Source organism: Mauremys reevesii, linkage group 1 (genome assembly GCF_016161935.1).
Source record: "Mauremys reevesii isolate NIE-2019 linkage group 1, ASM1616193v1, whole genome shotgun sequence".
NCBI lineage: Eukaryota > Metazoa > Chordata > Testudines > Geoemydidae > Mauremys > Mauremys reevesii.
The window spans coordinates 195,788,500-195,803,227 of NC_052623.1; the positions used below are offsets into that span (position 1 = coordinate 195,788,500).

General features: G+C 44.0%; 1 protein-coding gene across 1 annotated transcript in view; it reads right to left on the reverse strand.

Moving 5' to 3' along the window:
* PHLDB2 (pleckstrin homology like domain family B member 2) overlaps positions 1-14,515 on the reverse strand; it is a 172,597-nt gene extending 158,082 nt beyond the window's left edge. The window contains exons 1-2 of the mRNA XM_039535539.1: positions 14,482-14,515; positions 254-403 (exon numbers count right to left, since the gene is read on the reverse strand). The gene's annotated coding sequence lies outside the window, so the exon portion shown is untranslated. The remainder of the gene's footprint in view (positions 1-253; positions 404-14,481) is intronic.
* Positions 14,516-14,728: the final 213 nt, after the last annotated feature.

Below are 14,728 nucleotides of genomic sequence, written 5' to 3' on the forward strand. Positions count from 1 at the left end.
TGTTAGTGCATCATAGAATTGGAAGATGGGAAAGACCTGTTATGTCATCTAGTCCACCCACCCGGACAGTGCATTATTGGTTCCCATAATGTAGTCTTCACTGCTCCATCTAGTCCTGTTTTAAATTGTCTCTGACAACAAAGCTGCCATAATTTCCCTTGAGCGACCACTCCATAGCCTAGGGCATTCTTCCTAATATCCGACCTAAATAATCTTTTGCTCACTTTCATTCCACTATTGCTAATGATCTCACCTTGAGACTTCCACAAGAACTTCCCTCCAGCTTGTCCTCTTCACCCTTCATATCTTCCTCTCCTTCCAAATCAGCTCCTTCCGTTGTAGTTGGTATTGTGTTTGTTGCTCTTCTCTCACTTTGTTGCAGTTTTTGCCATCTTTCTGTTACCTATGAAGATAGCACATACATTCCACACAATAGGATTATCATAATTCATTCTCCACGAAATTTATGTGCTGCCTCCACAGAGCATATCTAATTTTGCTACTTAAAGCCTAGCACATAATTGATTTTCATGCCAAAGTTTCTTGGCCTCAGTGAGCACTTATGCTCCGGAGAGCCCTTTATAACCAAATAACTAAACAAATCACGTCAGATTGCTCTGGTCTGAATAGTCCATTGTTACCAGTATTATTCTTTGTCTTGAGGTGGCACCCAAAGGCTCAGTCACGATCAGATTCCCATTGTGCTAGATGCTATATGAACACCCAGGTAGACGTGGTCCTGCCCCAATAAAGCTCACAATCTAATAAGCCATGACAACAAGTAGACACAACAAACAATGGGAGGGAGAGGAGATGAAGGAGAGGGATGAGGGGGATGTAAAGCAAGTAGCAGTGGGAAGATCACATTTGTATTGGCTAGGTATTTCCACAACTTGATGGTTCCAAGTCAACTGAAAGGTGTGCTGCGCTTTCATAAAAACAAGTGACTACATTCACACTGGCTTTTACCTTTAAGCCTGATATAAACTACTCACGTATTGAGAAGAGATGCCCAGTAGCAATAACATGCTGTCGCATCCTCAGCTAAAGATATTGTGCTTAATGGGCCAGCAATCTTCAGCATGAACGAGGGAGGTGCACTTTGCTGCTCCTCTAAAGAAGAACTAATATGATCCTGTCTGGTTCTTTTGGTCCACCCTAAGTGGACACCCTACCTCACTCAGAGCCCATGCTCACAGTGTGCCTGATGCACATGCTGGTCTGTTAGCCTAGAATTCAAGATCCTGCCCTACAGGTTGTGTAACTGCTATGCAGTTAGCTGACCAGTGGCCTACACTTGCCCGTGGTGGAAAGAAATGGTTTGTAGTCTCCATCCCTCTGCCTTGTGTATCAGGGCAGGATTTAGTCCATAAACTTAAAATAAGAGCATCCATTTAGATTAAACAGAGTTCCACCTCTTACCAGACAGGCTCAGGTATCTAGCACTCTGCTTGCTTAAGCTCTAGGAGCCATAATGTTTGCTGTGTTTATCCTGCACACACCACATAAGGACCCCCAACAAGATGGGGCTGAGTTCCATGCACCATCTTAGTGGCCACCTAAGCTCCTCCCCAATGTGGCAAAAGTTGTGCTATCAGGATGTGGGAATCTCTAGAGGTACAGAGGTGAAAGCTAGATTTGCCCCATAGTTCTTAAAAAGGGACACTGAATATAAAAGTCATGTATATAATTCCTGTCCCCCACCAACCAGGTTGCAGGTACAGAGAGCGCCTGGAGAAATGGAAATTGAAACTAAATGTTCTTTTGAGGGTGGGACCACCTGTTACAAAATGCATGGGAGGCAGGCACAGTAGCATATGAGGACTTTGGCTGCATTAAAGTGTGTTGGATTTTTTTTTTTTAACTATGTGGTCTCAGCTCACTCCTTCACTGCTGCTACTACCCGTTTATATAGAATTCCCTAGTTTACTAAAAACTCTTATTAAAAATTCATTTTTGTCATTATTGATGGTGTTTCTTTACTTTTTGTATTTCACAGGCATTGAAACCAGGCCAGTCCTTTTGGCTCTTGCTTACAGTCCTTTTCACTTTGTGGGTGTGCTGTACGAAGTCAATGTTGGTTTGTTTAGGGTCCCAATGTTGAAGGGGTATGTTTAAAAAAGGGGAAAAAATGAACAGAAAACCATTTCTAGTCATATGAAGGTTCATAACCCCAGATCTCCCTTTTTCAAACGAAGCCTCAGTTTTGGACCTAACCAGTAAAAACTAACACAAAACCAGAAAGCTGGCACATGTGAAATATGCAATATTGTCTGGCATTCAAGTGGCCGCAGATTGGCTCCAATTCAAGCATTTTTATGCAAGATGAGAATAGAGAGAGGAAAGTAGCTCTCAAACGCCGTTGGAGAAATGTGCCCTTTCTCAGGCCCTAATGTTTTTTCTCCACACTCATAATCCCAGAATATTTTTCTAGTCTCCTGGGGGCTGATCCACTGGCAGTTGTGGGTGCTCAGTACCTCTCAGGAACTGGCTCTTAGTTATTACAAAATTAGGTATGTAGTTCAATGAGTTCTGATTCCCACTTCACTTCTCATCTCTCACTATTAATTTCCCATGAGAAATATGTTAATGATTTAATCTTCTAATCTCCTGATTTTTCCATCCATTAAGACATTCCTCAAGCACCAATTCACTCATGTTCTATGTATATTTTAAGCAAGTTGAGCATAAACTGAGAAGGATTGTGAATTAGAAGGAACCATTAATAAAAAAAAGATTGCATCCATTTTGCCCTGGTGCTAATTATTTACTGTTTAAAGGCCAGAGCTTGCGTATATGCCTCCCCAAAGCTATTGTTTGTTCTCCAGAGTCTCAGCTATCATTTTTAAAACATCTCTAACTGTTAAAGTTGCAAATAAATGCACTCCCTCCCCCATCATGTCACCAATGTACAGAGGATCCTGCAGAAACCTCGGCACAAGAACTCCGAGAAGAGTGAACTGTCACATTTTTCTCAGAAAGAAGTTTATTCAGAGGTCCAGTGATGATTATTTAAATGTTAACCTGTCTAACAATTTCATTCCTTATATAAGAAGGGAAGGTGAGGGTCACAGATCTGCACAATTCACTGTGAGTGACATCTCAATTTGGTTCTGCAAGAGGGCGGTGTGTGTAAGATACCACCACTTATTTCCTCCTCACCCAATTAAGAGGCAAACCAAATCTAAGGAGCCTAGGAGAGCCCTTGGGCATATGAATCTCCACTGCGGTGGAACAGAGCTCAAGGAGCCTAGGAGAGGCAAGCATCAACACAGTCCTGTTTTAAATATTGGCACAAGATACAGTGAGCAGCAGCAAATTTTCATCACTCAGATAGGCAGAGCACATTCTGTAGGCGGAACTTGGGTGAGTCCCACTGCTATCCCCCACCCCACCTGACCCCATCAAAGGCTAAGTGCTTTATCATAAGATTAACATGTCATTATCCTTGTCTTCCTCTGGCTCCCTTAGTATTGCATTTTTTCATATTTCGTTAGGCCAAACTGCCATGTCTGACCCTTACCATTTAAAACAAACAAACAAACAAACAAACAAACAAACAAACAAACAAACAAAAACACTGAATGCACTTTAGATTAAATACATTAGACACAGAGATTTCATCATAACTAGAGCTGGCCAGAAACCTGAATTTTGATTTAGTCCTATCAAAACATCTTGAGTACATAATGTCAAATAATTTTATTTTAGTAAAAACAATGTCATTTTGATAAAGTAAAACATTGTTTCAACATCATCATTTTGACTTTTCTGTTATATTCAAATACTATTGTATTTTTGTTGTAATACAGTAAAAGTCAAAAAATTGACACGACAAAGTCAAAATGAAAGGTTTTACCTTATCAAAATGACACATTATTGAAATGAAATATTTTTATCTTATCAAAACAAATTGGTCTGACATTACCAAAAATAATTGAGAACGTGTAAATGAATCATTCTCTTTTCCCATAAAAAATGTCCTTGGAAGAGACACATTCCCATGAAAAGTTTCAATTTTGACACAAATGCATTGTTTTGGACAAATCTGCTCCATCAAACTTTTTTTCACCAGCTGTAGTTGTAACCATAGTTAATGTGCCACATTTAACTTGGTGTTGCTCCAGTGCCTTATTCATAGTTGCCACTTGAGGCCAGTGGACTGGAAGCCAGGTTTGTTTCAGAGCCTCAAGCACTGTGAGTTTTGTCCCTTACACTATGGCTATGTCTACACTACACAGCTTTTAGTGACATGACTGTGTTGCCACAGCTGTGCCGTTAAAAGCACGCAGTGTAGCTGCTGTTCATTGGCTCTCTTGTCGACAAAAAACTTCTACCCCCAATGAGCGGCGTTCGCGTTGTCGGCAGGAGAGCGCTTCTGCCAACAACGTGCCGTTCACACTGGCACTTGTTGCTGCAAAACTTTTGTCTTTCGGGGGGTTTCTTTTTTAACACCTCTGAAACACAAAAGTTTTGTCATTCAATTGCCAATGTAGACATAGCCTATGAGTGCAGCTGACTGATGGCTATTGTATCTGACTAAATGTAGCTACAATCTGATATTCCTAAACCTGTATTATTGTTTCCAAGGAGAAAGCATGTTTCTCCCTCCTTCTGCTCATTTCTTCCATCTATCTCAACTTCAAAAAACCCTATAAGGCATTGTCTACATGGAGCTATTCTAGAAAAGATATTCCACTTTAAATTCACACTCTACCATTAATCTGAACTTTTATGTGTAGACAAGCCCTAATTCCCTTCCCTCAATCTACTTCCCACCCTGTAAGACCCCCCACACTGTAGCAATCCTCCTTCCATCAGATAATTCCTTCAGCTTCATTCCAATTGTTTCTCCCATTGTGGTGTTTTCAGCTGTAGCTGTCTGAGGAGCATACTTATAACTCAACCTGGATTTCTTCCTCTCCAGTGTCATCCTTTCGCTGACAGAAAGTGGCACTGATGGGCTGTGGAGATGGAACTGCTCCCATCACTCCATTAGATGGAGGGCATGTAAAAGGATAATAGATACAGGATACCTATTAAGACTGCCTACAATTAGCAGCAGTGCTGCTAAAACAAAAGAAAACAAAACACTTAGACTTGACTTGAAGGGATTTGAACCAGGGCTCAGCGAGGACGTTTATGTCCGATGACTTTGTATAAAAGCTTCAGTGTTTTTTGCTAATAAATATATTAAATGACAGTAAAGAAGCTTGCATGTTATAAAGGAGCACTCACAATGTATCATACAAAACCTCTGGGCTATGAATGGACACTCAATCCTATTTTCTCCTAAAACAATGCTTCAAACATAGCTTCTCATCACAGGTCAAATGTTGAAAGGGAGGCACATTCCACCCCATAAATATTTTAGCCGTAAAGACACACGTTTATCAGAGGCAGAGAGGCCCTTTGGTTTGTGAGTGCCTTCTCCAAACAAATTCAGAGTAGGAGTGGGTTTGATGGCATGCCTTAAACATTCCAGAAATGAATCCAAGCATTGTCTCACTGCATCTCAATATGTGGGCACAGCCAGGCTGCATGGAGAAAGCCTGGCTAAGTGTCTCCAGAATGTGGGTTGTGCTCACAAACAGAAAAGAGGCAGCACATATGGAGAAACTGAAATTCCAGAGAGCTGGTAACTGTGTAACTGAAGTTCACTAAAAACCCATTGGGAATTACAGAGGTGGTTTCATTTCTGATGCACAGCTTGACCCTGTGTGAAGTAATGTATGTGCCACATCCCAGTTGCTTTCCCACCCCTGCAAACTTATACACCCCAGAATGCATGAGAAGATGTATTAACTGGCCTAAAATGTAAGGTTGTCTCTGGCTGGAATGGGTAGCTGGGGGACCAAAAAAAAAGTGCATCTCACAACAGCAGGAGGAAGCCTTTCTGTGCTGGATGCATGATGAAAGTATGAAAGATGAAAATCCAAGGCCCTTTCAAACTGCACACTTAGGGCATTCTTGTGGCACCTTAGAGACTAATACATTTATTTGGGCATAATGAAGTGGGTTCTAGCCCACGAAAGCTTATGCCCAAATAAATCTGTTAGTCTCTAAGGTGCCACAAGGACTCCTCGTTGTTTTTGCTGATATCGACTAACACAGCTGCTACTCTAAAACTTAGGGCATTCTTACCTTCAACCATCCAATGCGCTTATCTATATCTGGCCCAGGCCAGAACACATATTTCAAGTTAACAATTGTTGTGGTGTATGGTGACACCTGTCCCAAGCAGCTACCCATTTGTAATAGCAATTTGCCTTCAGATGACAAAAGGAATAACGGGAACACCAGACATGCCATTAAATTTAGGCAAAAATTTCCAAAAGCAGTCATTGATTCTACATGCACAACTTAAAATGCCTGGAACATCATTTTTAGCAAGAACTGAACCATACATAATTCAATTTGAAATCATTTAGACCTTCAGATGTTCAGCAAACCCCCAAAAATCAAGATGTGCCAAAGTTGGGCACCTAAAATCAGTGGCCACTTCTGAAAATTTTGACTTTGGCATGCAAATGAGACATATTAGCAATAGAATCATAGAACTGGAAGGGACCTCGAGAGGTCATATAGTCTAGTCCCCTGCACTCATGGCAGGACTAAGTATTATCTATACCATCCCTGGCAGATGTTTGTCCCACCTGCTCTTAAAAATCCCCAATGATGGAGATTCCACAACCTCCCTAGGTAATTTATTCCAGTGCTTAACCACTCTGGAATAAATTGCCCCAATCCTTTATTTTTTTCTCCCTTTCTTTTCCAAGGAAAAGGTGCAGAACATTTTTTTGAAAAGGGAAAGTGAGGAAAAACAAATATTTTATTTGGAAAGATTTCTGAGCTCTCTGTGGAAGCTTGCTGTTTCCCTCAGCTTCTATTTTTCAAACTTAAGTTAGCTGTTTACATTTAAACATTTAAAAAGTAATATGATCAAAAGAGCCAGTTAATAATAAAAGCCTGATTCTTTGGTTTGTCCAGTCTAGCTTTAAATCTTCCTTTATATAATTGTATCAGTCTTCGGCCCAAACCTGCTCTCACTAAAGTCAACGAGAGCTTTGCCGTTGCTGTGAACAGCATAGTTCCCCAGTTCTGGATAGAATTGCTCTCTGGTTACCTAGTTTGACAGAAAAGAGCTGCTGCCTTTCTTAACTTAGGAGACATTGGAAAACTGTATTCAACTCTGCCAGAAAACTGATTCATTTGTTATTAACACAGCCCATATTTAGCAATGTGTCTAAGACATAGAAAGCATTTACTTTCATCTCAACACAGCTCAACCCCAGTACAGTTGAATCCCTGGGGACGCTGGATTCCATTTTGCATGTCCAAATAAGGGAAAGTGTAAACGTGTGGGCCCGGGGCTCAACCCTCCCAGGGGAGGAGGGGAGCCACACCGGCCCGTCATTCTTACGAGGGTTCTGCCCTGTTCCTTTAAGGCTGAGCCACACTATCAACAGACAGCTAGGGGCTCAGGCCTTCTGCTGCAAGGCTGAGCAACAATGTAAGACTCAGTTAGGGCTCAGGCCTTCTGCTGCAAGGCTGAGCAACAATATAAGAGTCAGTTAGGGCTCAGGCCTTCTGCTGCAAGGCTGAGCACTGGGGTGAGGGGGAAGACTGCCACCCGTGAGTGGGGTGGCAGGGGGGACGCAGGCCCATTCACTCCACTGCGTCCCGGCCCGGGGCCCTAGGCAGCGGCTATTACCGCCGACGGTCAGTGGGGATCCTGACCGCAACACACTGACATGGGCATTGTTTGATCCACAGCCTGACGGGGGTCGGCTGACCCCGGGTCACTTCCAATTTCCCCCTCTTGGCCTACCTGGTCCGTGGCGTCTGCTCCCAGGAAGTCCAGCAGCATGGGCTCTTCGCAGCCCGGGCTGGGGGGTAGATCCGGCAGTTCCTCGGGGAAGTCCGGCCAGTTCTGCTCCGGGGGTTCCTCAGGGTAACAGCAAGGGAGAGGTGACCTCTCCGGCGGTTCCTCCTCGTAGGTGGCGCGGGGAAGCTCCGGCGGGTCCTCCCAGTATCGAGCAAGGGGAAGCTCCGGCCTGTCCAAGCAATTGCTCTGGGCCCCAGCAGCTTCCCAGTCCCAAGCCCTCTCGGGCAGGTCCGCTCCCGGCGGTGGCTGGGCTCCAACTGAGCTTGGGTGGCCGGCTTTTATGCTTCCAGGTCGCCGCTTGACCCTCTTAGGGGCGGGCTCACTGCTCTGTAGCCCCGCCCCTTCCAGTGTCCGGGGCTCAACCCTCCCAGGGGAGGAGGGGAGCCACACTGGCCCGTTACAGAAAGCAAAAGAATTTAAAAAATGCAAACCTGGCCTGAAATCTCCCCAACTCTAAGAAGCTATTTTTAGGTTTTGAGAAACCTTTCGTTGAACATCTGAGGATGCTGCAAACCTTTGATTTTATTACTCTCCTCTGCATAACTAACCTCCAATATATACTGTAGCACGTGTGTGAATTTTATCCAGTGTGTTGGGATGCATAGGGATGGGGATAGGGAACAATAATGAAAATTGTAACATCATACAAATCAGTGGTGCAGCCGTACCTGTGACCCAGTTACTATATTGCATTCTGGTCTTCCTATACTAAAAAAAAAATTCAGAGGGACTGGTTCACAGGCAGGTGTTGAATGATTTGAGGCATGAACATCTTCCATATGGAGATAACTTGAGAAGATTAGGAGCATTTACCTTAGAAAAAGAGTCAAATTGGAGGGGACACGACACAAAATATTTTTCAGTAGTGTTATCATAGCACCTAGGCGCCCCAGTCATGGACCAGGCCCCATTGTGCTAGGTGCTGTAAAACACAGAACAAAAAGATGGTCCCTACCCCAAGGGGCTTACATCTATTTCATAATTTTATGCTGCTGCCCATCCTAGTATCTCAGAGCCTCCATGTAAAAATAAATAGCAATTGCCAAGTTCCTAGTAGTCTCTACAGAGTATCCCTTTTGGGGGTAAAAACTCTGCTTGGGATTGGACTTTTGATTTTTGAGATTTTATTTCATTCTTTTTGTGAGTGTTTATTGGCTAAAAGGCATGATGGGAAGGCTTCTGGAAGAGAAAGGTTTTGCAGCACTTTCTAAAGACGGTCAGGCACTGGATTCACCTGATCTTCTTGGGAAGTTTGTTCCAGATCTGGATCCCCTCAACCAAGAGTGCCTTATCCCTAGTTCTCAGGCACTTCATCCTGGGCTCTGTGATCAGCACTGTCCCAGAGGAGCACAGCTGTCCCAGTGGGTCATAGATCGAAATTTGGTCTTTAATGTAGCTGGGGCTTGAGCCATTTATTGTTTTGAAAATTAGAACCAAGTGCTTAAAATGGCATCAGAAGCTCCCTGGCAGTGAATGAAGGGACTCCTGAGCACAAGCCTGATGTGCTCACAGAGGCCTGAGACATGGATCAAGTGAGCAGCTATATTCTATATGAACTGGAGCCTCTGCATTGTCTCAACATTCAGCTTTAGACACAGTAAATTGCAGTAATCCAGCCTGATGGTGATGAATGCATTGTGACTGTGCCCAGGTCTTCATCTGTGAAGAAGGGACCAAGTTTCCAGCAAGCTGGAGGTGAAAGGCACTTCTAGAAACTGATGCTACTTGGTGGATCTCAAGACTTCCCACCACTTTCATGAATGGGGGCTATACACTTTCAGTGGAAGAGGGACATAAGGTCTCGACCAGTCCTTCAAAGGGTTTCCCCTTTCCAGCTAGCATGACTTTGGTCTTGGGTTCAGTATAAGCCAGCTGCTCTTTATCCAAGATCTAATTTGCTGCAGGCATTCTGACATTTTAGTCATCTCACATTCTGTCTCCGACTGGTCTCACGTAGTTATCGAAAAGAAGCAGGGATAGTATTGATCCCTGCAGGACCTGGCAGGTGAGTACCTTTGGAGAGAAAGAACAATTACCCATCACCGCAATCTCAGTTGTGCTGAAGAGGAACAATTGCAGCCATTCCGTAATGTTGGGCCATCCTCTCTGGCTCTGTCCCAGTAGCAGACATGTTAGCAGTACCTTATGATCTACTTGGTCAATGTGGATGGTACAGGGAAAGAGCATGAGCACTTCTATTCTCCTCTCAAAATAAAGAACAAGTGCACATTCAGTGAAAAAGAAGGGTAACAAATTTAAATACGACAAGGAAACAGCCCTTTCCACATAATGCACAATTAGCCTGTGTAACTGTTTGTCACAAGGTATCATTAAGGCCAAGAGTTTAGGAAGCAATTGGATATGTATATGGACAAATGAGAACATCCAGTGTTACAGGGATTCAAAACCCAAAGTGAAAAAACTTCAGCCAAAGCCATGAGGTTTGGAAAGGAACTACACATTGATGTTTCATGGGAGTTAGGAAGAAACTTCTTATATGTGTTCTCTACAGACTCTTGAATTTTGTGGTGGTCTCCCAACTCCAAACATAGTTCTGGATATGAATGGTGCCACTAGCACTATAATGAACACAAGAACTGCCATTCTGAGTCAGACTATGGTCCATCTTGCCCGGTATTCTGTCCCCAGTAGTGGTCCATTTAGGGTCGTGTATGAACAAGGCAGTTGGAGTGATCCACCTCTGTCTTCCCCTTGAATCAAGCCGAGGTTTGCACCATCTTCCTGAACTTGGGGAGTGTGATGGGGACTGTAGCGGGGTGGTCACCTGCTCCTGGCCTGAAAGGGGTTAAAAGCCAGCCCTTGGAGAGGGCTGGGGCTGGAAGCCTTAGGCTTGGCTGATTGGGGAAGTAGCCACAGCTGGCCCATGCCCCAATCAGGCTGCAGCTGTCTCTTATAAGAGGGCAGTGGACTGGGGAGCAATCAGTCTCTCTCTGCTTTCAGAGAGCGAGAGGGGCCTGGCTGCTGGGAAGTTCAGGGTACTTAGAGTGCGGCAGGGCTGGGGAAAGGCCAGAGGGGCTGGGGAGCTCCAGGCTGGCAACTCCCCAGGCTACAGGCCTTGTTCAGGGCCCCATAGAGGTACTGGGTTGTAGAGAAAGGCAGCAGGTCCAAAACCCCCTTGCTTGTGATGAGTGGCTTATACTGCAGTCTGCCCCACGGAGTGAGGGCTAGTGGTGACTGGCAGTAGCCTTATACTGAGGCGAGGTGGGGATAGTGGGTGGGGGTTCCCTGGGGAGGGGAGACCCTGAGAGAAAGGGGTTACTACCAAGGAGCAGCACCCCAGATAACAGGGTTCCGGGTCCGGGAGGAACTCGGGGCCCAAGCGGCAGCGGGACACCGGCCTGCAGAGGGTGCTCCGAAGGCTGGATGAACTAATTCCCAGAGACGACCAGCAGGAGGCCCCACAGGGGTGAGTCCCACACGCTTACAGGGACTCACATTGGTTGTAGTCATTTCCAAACTCTCACTATTTGCTTTGGTGTGGAGTCCCATCTGACAGACTTTGGGGAGGCAGGAATTCACACAGAAATCATTCCTTTTTCTGTAAACAAGTGAGAGCAGCGTTGTGTCCTTGCAGCATCAGCACTGAATGCCCTTTCTGGCAGCCTGAAGTCCCTTCTTGAATTGCAGTCCCATCGTCAAGTAGGCAGAACTGGCAGCAGGAAGTAGAGGCAGGATTTTTTGTTTGCTTTCTGGCCATCCAGGGATTTAGACAAGTAGAGAGGCCAATTTCTCCTGTCTGCCCATCCCCAGACATTCTCAGCTCTGCTGCTGATCTGTGGAGTGGGAGCTGCACAGGGCAGCTTAAAATACACACCTCAGTGTTTGGCTTGTGCCCATTTTTAGCCAAAGGCACAGAAAACACGAGTATTTCATGTAAATTAAAATGTGCAAAACTGAATGTAAAAGGAACAAAACAAGAGGCAGCTCCTCCCTTCTGTCCCAAAGCATGTGGATGAGGGTGTGTGTTACTAAAGCTGTGATCAGTGTTTGTTTGAAACTAAACTTGAAACCGCACAAAACTCCCCTGGGTTTTGTTACAAAATTTTGAACTCTCATCAAGGTCATGTGAAGATTCATAAACAACCTGGTACAATTTATGCCTTTGTATCAAAGCTACATGAAACTCAAGGCTTGAATGAAGTTTTGCTTTGTGATTTCAGGTTTGTGTAAGCCCTAACTCAAAGCAAAACTCAGGGCTTGAATTGAAACAGACCTTGCTGTGAAATTGGTTTTACACAGCTTTAGTCATTACAGCCACTGTTATCTGAGGTGTTATCTTGATTTTTAAAATTGGGTTGGCTGGGAAGTAGTAAGTCATGCCAATAAAATGAAATGCAGCATATGTTGTTAACACTCCCTTCCCTCCCCAGTCTAGCCCCCGACTTAAAATTGCCCTGTGTGGCAATTCTGGTCTATATTTAGATTTGATGTGTGAAAACCAGAAGAATTATAGGGTCCTATCTGTGACCAACAGGCTCTTCAGCTTCAAAGGCCTATACAGGGTTGGCCCAGGTTACCTGAGGTACCACTTCACCACATGTGATCATGACCTCCCACATCAGCTGCTTCCTGCATAACAATGTAACTGCTAGTGAAGAGAGAAACCGGCATGGGCAGCTCTCTCCTCTACTGGCCCAATCTGGAACAAGTAAAGGCAACAGTGACCCTCAGCTCCTTCACAGCAAATGACCAAACCCCTTTCTTTGACCTAGATTTCCCATGAGACCACCACAGAACAACATGAATAAACCCCCAAGGAAACCAAACCAAACCAAATATACATGGAGAACAAACCAAATCCTAACCCTGCTGGCTGGAGAAAAAGCAGATAAATATATCTTTGTGCGTACTTTATAATTTTGGGAGGTGCTCAGATGCTACAGCGACACTGGCTATGTCAAAACTTAGAAACAAATAAACCTTTTAAAAACTTGTTACGGCACAGCCCTCGTCTCGTCGCCTCATGAAGGACACGAGTGGCAATACTGGTTTATTGGTTTGCAGCCAACAGCTTAAATGCATGTTTTACTGTAAGCAGATGCTTAGGCACTTCACTGAGTAGGGTTAGGATTAGGTTCCAGTGCTGAAGTACCTGAGCATAAAGTGCTTTGATTTATTGTGAAGTGTCACAGTCAGGCAGAGATCTGGCCTTCCTCCAATCACTCATTATATTCAAAAGCAGCTTGGCATGCTCTTCAGCCATGTCACCAGGATGGACCAAAACACCCCAGCACACCCCGCTCTCAAATTCTTCATTGATGCACCAAGGGATGCATGTCTTGATCCAACCTGGCGCCATCCACGGGGCTGCCTCAGAGATTCATGGATTCTCAGGACTGAGGGAACTTCACTACACAGTACCTGGGGCAACACCATCAACCATGGTCACTCTGGCGGGCACAATGGCACCAATAGACTATGTGTGTTTGATGAACTACTTAGCTAAATCAGAGCCTTCATTTCAAGCTTGACAAAATTCCCCCCATTAAACTGGCTTATACACTTGTACCATCTGTGTTCAACTAGGGCCTAAAACCACAGAATCCAATCCAGCTCTTAAGTTACCCAGAGTCAGAGAGTGATCAGACCTAGGTTTTTGGCTTGAACATTGCAGCGGAGGTAGTGTCCAATGTGAACTTCAATATGTTGGAATTGATGATTTTGCTGCGGGCCCCTCTCTACTTTGCACATATCTAATGGAAGCTAGTCATCCCCTATCTCTAGACTTGACTCCCGCTAGTGCCTCCCATTCCTCCTCTGCCATATTAAGCCTTCCAGTTTGGAATTTTCACTGGACACTGGGATAACCTTCCCATTGCTTCCCTTCCCTTGTAGCACAGTCACTATCAAATTCCAGTTCTTAAAAAGAGCCAAGGCGTGAGATGAAAGTATGTAACATGGAAAAATTCCAACTATAACATTGTAGTCAAGATACACCAAGAGAAAGGAAATCAGTGAGAGAAACGGGAAAGAAAGAATAGAATAAAACCTGAAGGAGACTGTGTTGTTTAGTTTTATAAAAGGTTTGTTTTTAATGACTTAATGATGGTTTAGTTGTTCCTGGCAAAGAACAGCTCAGAGCTTTTCTAGCTTTGGGCTTGGAGGAGATAATAACCCTCTCTCCAAACCTGTATCCCATGGGATGTTATAGATAGATCACACTTATCCTCTTTTTGAAAAGCTGACAGGTATACTCAGCTGCTTCTGTTTACTGGGCCTCCCAGCTTGCTTGCAGCTTAATCAGTGCACACTAGCTTGTTGCAAAAAATATATATACGCACACATTTTTACAGTTTCCAACAAAGCTATGACATGTTCAAAAGAGCATTTATGCAGTTTCAGCCCGTAAAGATTTTATTTTAAAGTTGCAATTGAGAGCTTCCTCCTCCAAGTGTAGTCACTTCTGCCAAGTCAACACAAAATATACAAATTACATTTAAGAACTTTTGCACCATAGCTTTTGTTTCAGAGTTTTAAAATGAAAAGCTGGATATTGGATTCAAAATAAGGACACAACGCACATTTTCATGTTTAGCTGCAAAGATTAAGGAGAATATTACTTTGCATCTTACCTGAATCTGCCCTACAAAATCATCGGACAGGCATTTTATCAACCACTGAGCAATCTGTTCTCATGGCTTTGGAATGTGCATGAGGTTTGTTGAAATCATTTGTTTGTTCATACTGCTATATTGAACACTGTAGCACTCTCTTCTGGGATGTGCTGAAGTTTTGTATAACATTTGTTATTTTTTCATTCTCAGGATAAATACCACAGTTCAGGGAAAAACAAAATTTGAAACAAAGTAATAAATAATG